This window comes from Homalodisca vitripennis, chromosome 4, assembly GCF_021130785.1.
Source record: "Homalodisca vitripennis isolate AUS2020 chromosome 4, UT_GWSS_2.1, whole genome shotgun sequence".
Lineage (NCBI taxonomy): Eukaryota > Metazoa > Arthropoda > Insecta > Hemiptera > Cicadellidae > Homalodisca > Homalodisca vitripennis.
This window is the reverse complement of record NC_060210.1, coordinates 187,511,254-187,529,273: the sequence shown is the minus strand read 5'-3', so window position 1 is coordinate 187,529,273 and position 18,020 is coordinate 187,511,254. Positions and strand designations below refer to the sequence as shown.

The following is an 18,020-nucleotide window of genomic DNA, read 5'->3' as shown; positions in this document are numbered from 1 at the left end:
ATATACAAGATATATAAATATCTTCAAATTCTGATTCATGATACATTACTTTAACTTCGCATTCTCTGAGACATTCTGCTACAGTTAAACAAAAATGTACTGATAACCCCTGAGGCAATTTTCTCTTTCAATTTACAAGCATTCAGAGATCACTCACGACAGTTATTAGAAAGATTTCAACTCTATCAAATCTAAAATGTTCAATTACATTTCTAATAATTTTAAATGTTTAGCAAAAATAAAGATTTTATATGTTTTACTATACATTGGAAGAAGGAATTTATTTCAATATCTAAAAATATTTTAAGTTGTTCTTCATTGTAAAAGTTATTGATTGCTGAATTAATTTAGCTGTATTTATATAAAACAATATTCTTGTAAACTATGTGAATAAAAAATATTTTAACATATTATTCTCTTTGCTTTTTATTGCGAAAGTTAGATATAGTTACGTGCATAATGCAATGTATTTAATGCTTTTCTAAGAAAAAGTTTCGAATTAGGTGAATTTGAATTTATATCAACAACAAAGAGAAATAATTATACTTGATAGGCATAACTGACCCTTAAACATAAATTCTTATGCATTAAGAGTTAGTTTCCAAAATAAATCAAAATTTATTAAATAAATTATAATGTTGATGAATATAAAAGTTCAATAGAGGGTGATTAATTTTTATTTCCTTGATGAAGCCTTGGTTTTATTATTCGTCTCAATTTCTCGTTGCCAATTGAATCCGTGCCAATATTCAAAATTCACCTTCCAATTTACAGGCAATGTTTGGAAGTCGTAATATAAATAACAATTAGTAGTAATTAATATGGTAATGGGAACCGTCATATATAAATTGCAAGTAAATAATTTACACAACAATGCATTAGGTTGATTCTGAAAAAACTTCATAGAAAACTACTTCGAGTTACTTTCATATTGGAATATTTAATACAGCTTATGTAACGTAAATTTTAATGGTAAGATACATGGACATTTAATTTTATTATTAACTAAAGAATGTCTATTTTACAGCCAATAAACTTACAAGTACTATTGACTTACATGAAAAATTACTAAATGTTTTATAATTAACTTAATGTTTATAAAACAATTTTTTTTTTACATTAACAAAATGGGAATATATACGAGTATATATATATATATATATATATAATATATATATAATATATATATATATATATATATATATATATACAAGAATGATAATTGTAGATGTACGATTCGCTAACAAAATATTAAAGAACTGCTTATTAAGGTGATATACACAATTTAATTATTGAATTGTACTATGTAGAAGAAGTTATTACAACAAAATTACAGGCTGCATAATTATTATACCTAAATTAGCCAGTAAAATTTTAAAAACCATGTAGATATATTTTCAATTTATATTATTGTAATACTCACATTGATTAGAATCAATTATGTCAAAATATATTTACTTCAAATATTCAGAATTTATTTATGTTGTTCATTATGCTAAGAATAAAAAGCCAGTAAGTAAAGCTTAGTGAACAAAAAAAGTTTTCATCATTTAGTCAAATATTTTTAATTATTAATTTGCATATCTTCTAGTTTTGAAATGAAATATTTAACTACAATATTTCGACTTTGTAAAAGAATGCTTTATAGAAAAACATCAAGAACTAAATAAAATTAGTACAACTTACATTTAAACGGTCATTTACGAGTTGTGGTTATAAATTGTGACAATATCCGGTCTTCACGACACGTGATTTATTTTGGTACTATCTCCGCGACGTTTACGCCATGGCCCTTGAAAAATGCCTTGTGTCTTTGGATTTTGATAGTTCTGATGCAAGTTTCCGTTCACATCACGCTAACTGGAGAATTCAATAGGAACTCGGGCTGTACGGCTGTTTGGGTTTACAGGTACGTGATTGCTTCTAGCAATTTCCTGGCCTTCGGTTTTCTGATTTCTTCTATTTCTCGAGGTCATAATCTTCCTTTACGAGAATTGTTGCGCTCAGTTTGAACTAATATGTTTCAGCAAATAGATTTTCTTCTTACAAATATAGGTCTGTATTGAAGATCACTTGTTGATGTAACATTATCTGTCTTCAACACTTAAAGTAAGCGACTCTACATTACTTATGAAGTCGAAATGCAAGCAAACCGTTTTTATGACTTATTCGTATAATTATATGGTATTCACGTACTTTTAACTATTTAGTTACCAAACAAGCCCACTCTGCTTCGGCTATTACTCCAGACACTGCCTTCGGCTATCAACCTGGGGTACGAGCGTAAGTGACGAGCGCATAATATCCCTCGCGATGGTATCACACTAAAGATAATCTCTAGACGTTTTAAATATAATACAATGAGATCTTAAAATATTGCAAATTGTCCCTATCATAAGTTCCTGAATAATTATGGAAGTTTAGGCGTTGTTAACAGAATCCAACCGATCATTTTATATAGAAATACAATTAGGTTTCAAATAACACACAACAGTGATAATTTATGATGACATTAATTTACAGTTCTATGTTTTATCCAATGAGAAAGATAGATTTTAGGAACAATTAACAATCTTTTATACCACTCTGACTAAATCGATTCTCATTACATTACTGGTATCCAGTCATAGCTTAATTTAATACTCGTATATAACATAATCCAGTCATCGCTTCCATGAAGGACAGTTCAGTGTATAAGCTCACCGTCATCCGTCCGACGGTAGTCTACTATTGTACAGATATTGTCGCTGACAGACGCGGCTTAATACATTGTCCGGTTGAATGTGCACTTAACGCGACCGTAATCCCCCATTGTTACAATTTTCTGTAACTGTACAGTTGTGAAAGTGGATTAAACTGTATCCGTAACACAGGCCAATATTTGAAAGTGCAAGTATTCTTCTAAAAGGGAAACGATAGGTAAACTACGTAAAAGATTGTTATTGATGAAACATTGGCAGTATTTCTTTGCTAATTCACTTCTTTGTAAATATTCATAACAGAATACGAATTGCTTAATGATATATCTACTTATTCATTTATTGTTGCTACAAAACAAAAATACATAATATATGTAATAATGTGACTTCTGTTCGACACTGACTCGAGCCTGATTTTTTTAGATTAAAAACAATTTTAGATTTTTAGAACTTTTAATAATATTTTTAAAACTTCTACGGAACACAATTGTGGAAAATACAAATGCCGCATGATTTTATAGTGAACCAGTTCGTGATAGGAACCGTGGAAATTCAGCAAATAGGGTATGATCAAAAGTAGGATTTGGATACTATCAACGATATCATAACACAAAATTACTTTTGTTGAAAAAGTTTTACTCTAGTCTTAATAATAATAGTAGGCGTGTTTTAGTATTTGTAACATTAGATCAAAATTAACGCAACATTAGATAACATCAGTGTATACCAAAAGAAAACTAATGCATTACTGTCAAAGCTTGTTTGCAAAAATGTGTTATTTAAAATCAAATAAGCGTATAAGTATTTTTTTACATGTATCTAGTACGTTATAACTAAATATATATTAATTAGCTTAATCAAAACAGTTATATACAGTATTTAACATGTATAGAACTGTAGTTATTCTGATTGCATCCTAACATTTTCAGTTAATGACTAATAGTTGGTATGTTCACTTGTCTATCATTTCAAAATTTTAAATTCAATCGTTTAAAATCTCACAATATACACTTTGCATTGTTAAAAGACAGTGGGTTATATATATAATGTTCTTGGCGTTCTATGTATGCTATGTTACACTGTTAAAAATATTACGTAACTTATTTAAATACTTACCTAAATATAACATTTACTTAAATATCATGTATATTTTTGTAACTACCAAGGGAGAACCTGTGCACATTGCTGTAAAGAATACCATATCGAAAGTTTTAATTATATTGATATGCCTAATGACTTGAAGGTAAATCTTCATAACACAATCATACTATTTTTTTTTTTTTTTTTTTTTTTTTTTTTTTTTTTTGAGTAGGATAAGGATTTCAGATGTAATTGTATTCGCTTATGGTAGTGATTAGAAAAATAATTTTGACTTATCGAATTTTCTCAAGACCTCCATATTGTAATCCATACGTAGGAAAGAGCAATTTCAATAATCCTTGGACATCTCAAGTTGTTATACAATCATTACCGAAACTAAAGAAGGCTATTTTAATTCATACATATTTATTTAATACAACAGTATATTTTGTTAATCCTTGAAGTGTAAATTTATTTTATTGAGAGGAATGGACACATTTAGAACTATAAGAGCGTAAAATTTCTATGGCATATAATGGTAAAACAGATAATATACAGATAATAATGAAGAAACTGCTGCCTTAAATTATTTTGAAGAATATTGTTTAATTTGTTGGACTGTTCGAGATCCTGTCACCAGATTTAAATGATGTGACCTAAAAAGTTCGTGAATTAATACTCGGCTAAGTCCAAGACTACAATAATAAAATAATAAATATCTATTTCATTACAGAGGACAATACAAATAACACAAATCGGAATATGAGTAAATGTATAATAGTGGTTTCATAGTTAAATCACCTCTAATATTTTATCTGGTACTTTACTTTCTTCAGAACTTAAAGTAAGTTCAAGTATACATTAAACATAAAAGCCGACAAAGAGTTGTTCCCAATTCACTAAGTAGTGTTAGAAACCAAACATTGTTATAGTCCTGAGCAAATACGTATATCATGTATTTCTTGTTAAGATACTTATCTGCTCTTTCTTACACATATACTTGGCCTGAAACCTACAATAAACTTGACGGAGGCTAGTGAAAATTGTGTTTATATGATGTGATAATAATAAATAACACTCAAAGTTATTGAATAAATATACTCGTATGCTTATCTTTTTTAACTAACTACAATTTCAGAATTAACTAACTATATCATTAATCTAAATCCAAACCTTTATAATATGCATTAGAGTATCATAACAGAGCATTTGTGCTAAAAGCGTTATAATAGCCTTTCACTTACAACAAATTGAAGAAAAGCATTTTATATCTCTATCAATTTTATATCTACCTTTGAAAAGAAATATTTTTTGAATTAATAATAAGAATGAGATAACGTTAAAAGTATCATGTTATTAATTTATTTACAATTTTAAATTTTTGTAAAGAGAAAATGAAAATCGTAAAAAACACGATTTTATTATTTGAATCTAAAGAAAAATCCATAAACCATACAGAGGTTTCTTGTCATCTGGAAAACCTTATTTTATCGTTGATATTTTACTTTGTTTAACTTTATTATTTTTCAATAGAATGGTTTTAAAAGATAATTAATTAATAATATAAACTATTTATAGCTTTATTTAGTAAACATAACACCTATTTGCACAACAAATATTATTATAATTATATAAATATATTGTTCTAAAAAAATTAAAACAAGTCTAAATTCACAATTCTAAGACATTTGAACGGCCATAGGAATAGTAAATTGAATGTGTAAAACGTGAAGAAAAGAATGATCTCTTTTTCCTCGTTTTGTTTAAACTCAAAAGTTTCATGATTTATAAATTTAAACGTATAAAAACTACAATTCCAAACAGCCAAATTCTTTCAGAAACCCGCAGGGAGCAGTTGTTAACGATAAATCGGAGTTATAACTTGGATTAATCCAGGTTAGAGATATTTCAAATACGTGTCAGTTGTATGATATCTCTCTGGAAATTGAGCGAGCTCTGCGCCACTGGGATACAACAAACTCACTGCAACATTTACCAACTCCAAACCTCCAGTGGCTACCAATATTATAGAGCTAAATAATTATATTGTTTTGTTTTACAAATAAATTGAAACGGAAGACAAATTTCATAATATCTCATAGTATCATTGATTCCGGTAATATTGTGAATAATGAAAACTTTACTAGAAAAAGTGAGCGAACAAATAATTATTGTCTTATATAAAGATAATACATTCCTATTACCAATGTTGAAGCAAACAGATGTTATGTACCCTGCTGATATTAAAATCTAATATTGAGTTGCCTTGGGATTGAAGATTTATGTGTACGAAAGCTGTTTAAGATTATCACTTCTTCAACGCTAAATTATAGTATAAACGCATGTTGCCTCTTCAAGGGATATGAATAATATGGCAAATATAAATCATTGAGTAATATTATCAGAGGTGTAGGCGCTGGTAAAAAATTCTTTTAAGTACGTATAAGATAATACATAATTAGAAATGATTAAAATTTAATCGCGACCTTAAACAGTAAAATTACATTGAAATAGCTTGGTACTTGAAAGAACCTATAAACATTTCAGTAGAATAACAAAACGCTAATAATTTACCACATAACATTGTTCTAAATGAGTAACTTAAACACTTCAAAGCCGAGTTAATTTCATAATATATCAGATAGCTTGGATACCGTTTTTGCATGTAACAAATGCAAAACACACACATTGCATGAGTCTTATAGAACAATATATAAATTCTCGACGATAAATAATACAGCACGTTTAGAATATATTATACTGTTTATAACTTACCCTAGAAAAATTTAGGTCAAACATCAGGTGCAGTAAAAGTTAAATGTAAAGTTTAAACAACTAGTGCAATAACAGTTTGAACAACAAGTGTAGTAAAATTTTATGTTCCTTGAACAGTAATTTTAAAGTTAGTTCTACCGTTCTACACACACCCATGTATGTATGTGTTGCAGTTGTAATTTGACTTACGTACAAGTCAATTCGGCGCTCGTACGTGTAGCGCAGTGCCACGTTCACGGATACTAGCCTAGTATCCGTGGCCACGTTGTCACTGAAACAAATGTAAGGCAATAACACGAAGAGATGCGAACACGGTAAAGTAAACGGTGACATAAATCGCCGCAATGCCCTTGACCGTGACATGGGGTCGGCCGCAGGCCAGGAATAACCGCCGCCATTAGCGCGGCTTTACTGCTCCAACACCGCTTAAGAGTTTATAATCCATCGGTTCGTTTATAAATAGGTGATCCATACCGTGGAAGGCAGCTCAGATTTTAAATACAACAACATTGCACTCATTACATAAATTATTCAGGTATTAATGAAACTCATGCCAAGAAAAAGTGTCTAAAGTTGATACTACTCTAAAGTCACGGTGCTGTCTTTGCTAATGAACATATACTTATATATACATATACATATACGCGTATTTAGTTGATATCCCAAGCTTCTAACTCAAGTGATGTCCGATAATGCTTAAACAAAATAACATCGTGATTTGTATGAAGTAAAATAAGAAACAGTAATGTCATAGCATTTATTTGCTCCTAGGCTTCAGATATAATTTTCCTGTCGTAAAAAACATACACAGAATGTAGTGTATTTTACATGTGTACAAAAATGATATAAGGGTTATTATTTTTTTTCTGTTTCATCTTTTCGTAACTGACGTACCTAAGCTATTGATGAGAGAACCAAATTTGAATTTAATGTCTGAAACTGATGATGATAACAAATTTCCTTCATAACTCATATGGACTGAATGACATTACAAAAGCTTTTTGGTAAGTATATTCCATTTAATTATTGTCTTTCCTCAGTGATCTGAACCAATGTTTTCGAGACTTTTCTCCCGTTATAGAACACTATGAAAACTTAAAATAAGGTACTTTTTGTGGTATTTGCATTGGATAAGAACTATTTTTGTACTATAGGTGTTAGAAATTAAACTCTAAAGTATTTAAAGTAATAGAACTCGAATTAAACTTCAAGAGAATCCTATTACTAAAACAAATGTTTTTTTTGTTTGATTATAAATGTACTGTATGCAATATGATGTTGAGTGTTAGAGAGCGAATGACAGCTATAACTACGTCTCTCTAATAAAGTCCTTGTCATTAATTCATTAATTTACATACGAATTTTTTTCATGTCAAACATTAATGTTAACCTCACAACACTCAATCATTTAACTACTTAAAGTAAATCACTGAGTAGTAAACTAAAGTGTTTTATTTAAATTTTCAACTTTTTTAGAGTGATGGATAAACAGCAGTCATTACAATTCTTTCTCAAACACCAATACTCTTTTCAAATTGATTATTGATTAATAATGATATTTTATTTTCAGTAGTAACATTGTACTCCGTTCGTAAATCATTCATGTATCCTTTAGGACATCATTTACACTGAAAGAAAGGAACTTTGTTTTATACTAATCAAAAGATACTTCCTTTCAGATTTGCCCGAGTTATTTTTTTGTTGATGCCAAGATTTTTAAAGGGTTATTTCCACTTAATATATATAAAACTATCCAGCAGTCTGCACCTTTGCAAAGCTTAGAAAAATATTTACCAATCATCAATGTTCCATATTGTCTGGTTTAAAGGCTACCAGATTAGGTTTAACATATGCAATAAGAAGTTTATTATGGACTGTACAACTTCTGAAGGTGTCCCCCAACTACATACCACTGTAAAATTTAGTATTATTTCATATAAAAAAAGTTTTCCACAGTATTAATCTTGGAACCCATTGTCACTTTGCATTGTATAAGCACAAACCACTCATCTCATCGATGGAGTTATTTCATCAAAGAAAGAAATCAATCATCATCAGCACTACTGAGCAGTGTAGTGGCTACAAAGGCTCTCATAAGATAATCAAAGCAAGCAATGTTTACCGTGGCTGTTGCTTGGATGGCTGGCCGCTGAGCGACCATGTCCTTGCAAGCAGCCCGCCTGCCTGACCATTGGTAGTGAATCGGAAGTTACCTTCAAACCATTGACTCCCATGTTATATGTTACAGAGAGATTCTTATCCCTAACTTCACATGGAAAACGTAGACCTTCTTTATTATAAATGTGACTAAGCTGCATAGAAGCCATAACTTGCTTTTGACCATATCGACAATTAGGATAAAACAATGAACTCTTCATTCACATATTATATTTCTAATATTAGACATTCCACTACATAAATTTAATAAAAATTAAACGAAACAAGTTTGAATTGTTTATTAAAAAAATAATTGAAATTTTTAAAGTTATCAGGACTTAATTATTTATTTATTCATACATACGGCAATCGCCATTTTACAAAAATGTTTAAAAAATGGTATTTGAAATATAGATAGTACCTTTTTCCATACATAGCCACTTACATGCGATAATAATACTACTAGACTAGCCATGGTTACAGAACAATTGAATATAGTATACATTTAAAGTTAATAAAATAGAACATCAAAGACAAGATACAAAAAGAGATAACAATGGTCAACAAGATAATTATACATTAATGTACATGCTAAGTGCTTAAACTTTGTAAAAGGTATTCATAAAATAACAAATATATTACTGATTGTGTAAAACGGATGTGCACTTAATCAATTGCCTTAGGACGTAAATCGTGATCTCGTGCAGCACGGGAGGAAGTTTATAGGAGCGATAGAGGTTTATTAGCTAATCAGATACGGCGAACTGTGCAGCCTTGGCGGCGACCTCATGCTGCACTCTGGTGTGAGAGTACAGAAAACTCGTACCTACATAATTCCAAGGATCGGAGAAACGTTCAGACACTTTTGTTCAACTTTCGGCCGCCCTGGACTATAAAGTAAAGAGCCTTCAGCAATAACATTAAATCGTACTCTTTATCAGGGTCAGACATACATTTAACCTGTCTTCTTATGGTATGTGGACCCTTTTGAGAAACAAAATAAAAATTATACCACTAATCTTAATAAAACAGATTAGCTTTTTAGGATTTTGTACATAAGATTGCAAGGAACATAATTATTACAACTATCCCAAATAATTTTAACGTTTTATTAGGATGTAATGCTAATAGGTTATGTTACACGTTATTTATTAGTTACAAAGTTTAAATATGTTTATATGTAAAGTCTTTTTTTATTTCAAAACATAGTTATTCATTACGGTATCTTTTGCAAATACAATATAACCAAAACGTTTTATTTAAAACTCTACGAGAAATTAAACATATTTTTAGTGGATTTTTAACCAATTAACAATAATTAAATATGAATATGTTATATAAATTAAGGGCAAATAAAAGTTAGCTAAAGGTCAAAATACTACATATTTTTGTTTGTTTAACAGTACAGAAACTATAAAAAATAAAAAGACATAAATTGTTGTAATGTATTGGAGTTTAGATACCTGAAAAAGGTAGAGTTGAATAATTGAAATGTGGTGTTATACATTTTGTAATACCTACTAATGGTAAACAGACAAAATTCTATCATACTGATATCTTTACATCATACAATATGTACAGGATCAGCAGTTGTGTTCCTGACCGTGCCAACTCGGCCTACAGTGGGTACCGCGCCTCGACTACTGATTAAACAATTGGAGAAAATTACAAGGGCCGGATTGAGGCTACTCAATATTCTGACACGATAACGACAGGTTATAGTGTAGCAAGCAAGGATATACCTATACATGCATGACCGGGCGTGGGCAGCAATCTATATAACTTGTATTGAAAATTAAACCTGACTTCTTGAAGCATGCTATCGATTAAGCTAACAACTAAAATTACAAAATATCATTTTTTTTTTCAAAAATGTAATTAAACTTCCCAATATTGGTCAAACTTTTGTCTAATAATCATCAAGCAGTCACAAAATGTAATTCAACTAGTTTCTTCCTCTGAGAAACCACAACGTATATTAAATAAAGTTTGATGATTGTTTCAATTGGAAACGAAAAAAAAAAACAATGCTTATTCATTTTAAATACCTTAACTTTTAAATTATCTACGAGGCAAATTATTTATAAATTAACAAAATATGAGATAGTTATTTAAGCATGAGCGTACGTGAGCGGTAATCGATATGCCTTGTATCGAAATTTCAACCTGACTAATCGTATACTCTTTATTTCACCAACTCAAACTATAAAATATTAATCACGTTCGAAAACTTACTTTGTGGTAACCTACAGTGATCCAGGATTGTATGTAAACATCACTAAGTACAGTGTTAGAAGTTAAAAATTTCACTTGTATAATAAAGTGAAGATCGTTCTAATACGGCAGACTTATTTCAACACCTTACTTACAAGAAAATAAACACTAGAGTCTTAGTTCATGGAAACGCAATTCTTTATTTTTAATTTATAATTAAAAATATATTTTTTAAACATTTGTTTATAAAGAAGTGTATAAGAAGAAAATAATAAATGAAACTAAAAAACCATTTTTAAGTATCGTTATTTTTAATTTCCTTAGTTCTTCATATTTTTGTATAAAATATTACGAAAATTATTCGCATTAAATAATAAAAAACGACTTAGAACGTAAATTTGTTCAGACTTTTAATACATATTATGGAATAAAAACCTTAATAAGAGATGATGCAAAATTAGTTAAATTTCAGAAGCAGGATTCGAGCGAGGGCCCGTAGTATTACTGAGATCACGACATTTCTCCATTATCCCCCGCCATTGCCAATGTCCTCTCTGCAGAACGTAATTTCTAGGGCGGACGTGTTTCAGGCTGGTACCGGCGGGCACGGGCATGCCTCTCAATATCATCGGTTAAAGGCTGTTGTTCTTGTTCATTTCCAATAAGCTAGCAAATCTCATCTCATATTCTAACCGATTTATAATACTACAAATTCAACTAACGCGTTTTTGCTTCGTTTTGCAGCACTTATGCTTTTTCTTGTATCAATTATCTAGGTTATTAAATATAAATTTATTAATTATTAATTAATCTAGTTTAGTGTGAGCTTGACTTTTACACTTAAAACCTTACTTAATTACGTTGAATCTAATAAGACATTATTTAGCTACAATGTAAACTTTAAGATGTCCAATGCAACGAATTTTCTTCATGAATGGTCACAAATGTACGCAACATTTGCTTCATTGTCACAGTTTCCGAACAAATCTACAACATATTGGAAAAGTGATAAAGTCAATCGTTTTGTCACTTAAGGAAAATGTGTTCTTTTACTCAACCAATCGCTATTCAAATAATGTAAAGAATTTTAACATTTAGATAGGTATTAAAATGTCGACATTCATTACATACAAGACTGCTATTAAGCAAAATATTTAAAGAAAATACAAAACATCATCGATGTAATATAGCGATTATCCTTGATTGGCAGTTAGAATTTCAAAAACCATTCGTATTAGAGTTAAAATTTTCGATAGCACTAACATAATACTCATATAAAATACAATATAATTCATTACTCTAGGCTGTTTTTGTACGTTGATTAATCAAACTCAACTATTGTCTTAATGTTAGCGAAGCATATCACTAGTGGGCTCTTAAACGTTTTTATTATTGTGTATGTTCCCAAGATATATCTAGATCTATCTCAGCTATAGACTTGATATTTAGCATGAAGTTGGTTACCATGGTAACAACTAATTCTTCTTCTGTTCATAATTATGTCTGGAGGCTATCAAAATTTGCGTCGCTCTGTCTGTTGGATATCTAGAGAAGGAAGCAAAATATATATTGAAGCTTCAGCAAAGTTATTGCTAGTAGTTGATATTAATAATTAGGTGGCTAATTTATTTAAGCATGTTTTGATTTATTTATTAAACACAACCACAATACAAACAAATGCACAACCTTATACAAAGTTTTTGTACTTTGTAATACTCTCGCTCAGATGATAACTTAGGTATAGCAATTACAAATAATTATTGCACTGCAATAAAAGTATAAATGATTATAACCATTACCGTAATTTTGAGATGATTTAGATCGTAAGCAAACGTATATAGTACCTTCTATACCAATAGTGAAATAGTCTTTTCAATATATTCTGTATAATTGATTGACTTTTAGATATTGAAATATAGAGCAAATCAAATAAGTTTCGAGATATTGGAATGAGCTAGGTTTCGTCGGATTATGATTTTTTTCATCCGATGACGTTTTGCTGCTCAAGGCCACAGTGTGTAGGTGAAACTATCGGATGACAGCTTTCAGAGTCTGTCCGGAAGCGGCTCGTTACTTGAGCGTATCTATGTAAATGTGATGGACTAATCCCAAGGCCGTTATCTGCTCTCATCAACCACAACTCTGGGGACACGAAGGCTCGGGGACTTACAGCTTCTGAGAAATTTCTGCAGGAATTCCTCAAATCTGAGTGAGTGCTATCTAAAAGCGGGATTGTCCTGTTAATAAAGAGTATTTGAAAACATATTTGCTGGTTGAATGTTGAAGTTCAACATTCAAGTTGTATAGACCCTTCCTACCGTATCAACGTTATGTGTATGAAACATGCTAGTATTCATATGAGTGTTTAAAAAATAAAATTATACACTAAAATTTACAATGACGTTGTATTTATCGGTATTATTGGCTAGATGTGTTAATATGTCACATGATTGAATTTTATGTAAGTGTAATGAGTTTGTTTACCCATGGTTGCCCAAAACGACAATGTAAGAATAATCACTAATGCTCAACTAAATTCCATGGAGTGACATGTTCCTCATATAGAAATGAAGCTTTATCCACAATTTCAACTCTATAGGTTAGTCCCTTTTCTAAATATCGACCCGACAGACAGACAGGCAAAAATGTAATTTTCATAACCTCACGAGTTATCAGCTTCACTAAAGCTCCATGAATAATAGTTTTAAAAGGATACAACCTCTTACATGTTTACACTTACAGTTTTTAGCAACCATTTTGGCATTTTGAAAACAAGGAGTTGCAGTGAATCTTACCTAATATTTTTTGTATGTGGTTGTCTAACCTCTAAGCTCCCTACTAATTAGATGTTGAGAATTATCACGTAAGAAACTTTCGCGCTAGATCTTGTTTTCACTTTATGTTAATTATTTAGTGATATTATTTTTAAACTCTACTAGCAGTTACCCGTGGCTTCGCACGCAATTTCGTAGGTTTTGCTCCAGTATGGAATTCTGATTCTAGTGAATCCTATTTCCGACGCCAATTTTGCGTTTGTCTTCTTCTCACGATCTAGAAAATATGGAACAATGTGTATATGTATGTGTATACAATATATATATATATATATATATATATATATATATATATATATATACCGGGTGAATTTGTTAAAGTGATCCAATAGCTAAATTTTTAATTACACAACTTAGCACCACACTTTAAATTTTTAACTTGCTCAATTTTAAGTTTCACTCAGGAATACACTTTCACATTTTTTTAAGAAGACCGCCATTTTCCAATATGGCGGCCAACTTTAAAATCTTTTACGGAACACCCTGTATGTTATGTTGTTTTGTAGATTATACTCTAAAAAATAATACATGTTTGCTTTTGAGAGTTTTTTCAATATCTCTAATTGTTCAGGAGCTACGTGGACTGGAAGTTTTCATCATTTTTTCCAATATGGCGGCCAACTTTAAAATCTTTTATGGAACACCCTGTATTTTATAGTGTTTTTAGATTCTACTCTACAAAATAAGACATTTTGCTTTTCAAAGTTTTTCTATATCTCTAATGGTTCAGGAGCTACGTGGACTGGAAGTTTTCATCATCAGTCCGAAAAAAATCCGAAAACTTATATATATATATATATTATATATATATATATATATATATATATATATATATATGGTTATTGTAATTTACTCCAATTTTAGTATTATTTTATTCCACAGCTGATTGTACCCTCGTTCCTGACCAAAAAAATATATTGTAGGCGTTGAACGTGCATGACCACTGCTGGTTCAACTGAGTTATATTACTAACACTAATGATGGATTTCCCTTGAAGCAAGAATCAAAAAAATAATTCAAAAAGTTTATATGTATTTTTGGCCATTGTTATTTATTTTATACATAGTATGATTTGTTTCTATTCCATGGTTTTGCCTTCTTTAAAATACATTAAGAATTGTTTAAAGAAGTACATTAACAGAGACACTAAGCTTTAATTTTATTATAATTACAAAACATTTTAGAAAATGTGTAGCTGGAATCAGTACATGAGTTCAAAAGCACGGTCTAGCTTACTTTCATCTAGCATAGTTCTTGCTGAATGCTTCAAAGGGAGTCTTCTTTGTAAAATTATGACCATATTACGTTTTAGGGCATTTTTAAGGTAGGTAGATACAGAATTTTTAATATAAGAATAGCCCTATATTCATCCCATGGACCATACGAGTGTCCATGTCTAATTTCAGTACAATCGGTTAAATAGTTACTACGTTAAAGCGAAACAAAGGCACTTTGGTAATTATAAGATTATTAACATTAGAATTTTTCTTGTCTTTCTCGTATTTTAGATTTGCTTAGTTATATTCTGTACACATTAATGAAGCTATCCTTCAAAAGGGTTAATGATGATGGAATGAATGCTTTGAATTATGTGCCATAAATTAAAAATTAGATTTTTTTGTTGCAAGGCATGTATCCAACTATTGATATTTTTATGGATGTAATTTCAGGACTATAAAAAAATTAAAATGTGTTGTAAACTATTAAATCAGTATGCGGCCTTCGAGGTGTGTGTCTTGTAAGCGTTCACTCTGACTTGAAACAGAGCAGCTGTTGCAGTGGTGGAGCATTAGTTGTTATAGATTCCGGACAGCTGTTGCCGTTCTACTCTATAATCAATCGTAATATTAATTAAGGTTATTTGAGGACGTTATTTCGTTGTTCTGAGAATAATAATTATTTATTTTGCAATAAAATTGAAGCAATAAAAATACATTTGTATCTGACTTTCTATAAAAATATAGTTTTTATTTTTTCTATTTATTTTATACTTAATTCCCTCTCCTTCTTCTCAACTGAAAAGTGTTAAATAAATACTGAACTTTATGTGAGAAATTGCCTATAAATATATATTAAAGGGCATGGCGAATTAGTCTCTCATATACAATTAAAACTATAAAATAAGGAATAGAACAAAAGTTCTATGGAGGTTGATTAACTTTTGATTCCTTGATGAAGTCAAACTGTGTTATTATTCGGCTCAATGTCTAGTTGCCAATTGGGTCTGTGCCAATATTCAAAATACACCTTCTAATTTACATGTAATATTTGAAAGCTGTAAGATAAATTTCAATTAGTATTAATTAATAAAGTAATAGGTGCTGTCATTTTTAATTGTAGGTAGATAATTTATACAACAATTTGATTACATAATTCTGATAAATTTCAATGGAGAACTACTTCGAGCTACTAATATAGAACAGTACTTAATGAAGTTTATTTAGCTCTAATTTTAATAGTAGTACTTCTTTGAAGTTCGTTGGATTTTTAACTACATAACTTCTTCTTAGCACATGAAGTTTACAAGTTCGATTGATATATGTGAAAATATTGTACATATATTATTACAAACATTCATCGTCTGTATTGCAATATTTTGTGAAATATATTGTTACATAAGAAAAATTTATAAAAAAATTCAAAAAACTCCAATTATATTTGGTGCAATGCGTAAAATATATTTGCCTAAGAACACATTTGACATCTAAAATTGGCAAAAACTATAAAAGAACTGTTTGTTAGGGCGAGAAACGCATTTTAATAATATTATTTTACTAAGAATTAGGAGGTATTACTACAATATTACAGATTGAAAAGAACATCTAAATTATCGTATAAAATTTAGTTAATATATATATATATATATATATATATATAATTATAGTTAATATATATAATTAATATATATAATTATAGTTAATATATATAATTAATATATATAATTATAGTTAATGTATATAATTATAATATAAAATTAGTTTTGTAATATTATATTATAAACGTCTATATTATAATTTCTCATACAAAAAAGGCTTAAAAAATAACGAGAATTTATTACAGTAAATTAATATGCTAATATAGAAATATCAAAGTTAAACTAGATACAATAAACGTTTTCTCCATTGAATTGTATATTTTAAATTTGTTTCCTCTTGTATTTTTTAATTTAAAGTACTATTTCTTAGATGACAAATGTTATACTAAAATCTACTCTGAATAATATCACACAATGCAAAAACACATGTAATGCATAATATAATTAAACTTACATTTAAACAATTTTCTCAATGTAGTTAGTTATGACTTTTAGTTATAAAATATAACACTGTCCGAACTTCGTGACGCACCGCGTAAAACTCGTATCACTCGAAACGCGTGATCTCTTTTGGTTCTGTCTTCAACGACCTTTTACGCCAGTGTCCTTTGAGCACCGCCTTCTCCCCTTTCGTTTCGAGAGTGCTGATGCCAGTTTCTGCCCACACCCCACCTACCGGCCTCTTCCATCGGCCATATAACTGTTTTGGTTTACAGGTATGGGACTGCTCATTCCAATTTGTTGTCCTTCTTTCTTCTGTCCTATTTCATTTCCCGAGGTCATACTCCTCCTTTCCGGGAATGTTTGCGGCCACTTCGTCCTAATACGTTTTATCAGTTATATTTGCATGGAACGCTTCAGCTCAACACTGTAGCTTCCTGCTCAGCTGGTTTAGCTGTTTTTATGTAAACGGTATGCAGAGGTAACCAGAATGATTGATTACTTCAAGTTTCTTCTTACAAACAGGTCTGCAAATTACTTTAAAGATCATTTGGTGAAATCACATAATTAAACCAGGATACTCTACATCACCTACTGAAATGGAAATGCAATCTAACCCGCGTATACGATTGATATAAGTACATGGTATTTACGTACTTATTAAATTTTTTAATCTCGAACAAACCACTACTGCTTTGGCTATCAGTCCAGACACTGCCTTCGGCTATCCAGTCCAGACACTGTCTTCCTCTATCATTCCGGACAACGCCTTCGTCAAACAGTCCGCGGCACCAAGGTACGTGACGAGCTTATAATGTCTCTCGCCATAGTATCACATAAAAGATAACAACTCTAGACATTTTAATTATAAACGGCAGTAATATCTAGAAATACTACAAATTCACCTAATTATATCTTCCTAAATAGATACGAAGGTTTGGGTGTTTATAACGGAATTTAACGGATAATTTTATATATATATATATATATATACATATATAATTC

The 18,020-nt window shown here is 30.0% G+C and overlaps 1 protein-coding gene across 1 annotated transcript in view; it reads right to left on the bottom strand.

Annotated features, from left to right (window-relative positions):
• The window catches only part of LOC124360795 (RYamide receptor-like), a 176,380-nt gene that overhangs the window by 98,515 nt on the left and 59,845 nt on the right, over window positions 1–18,020 (bottom strand).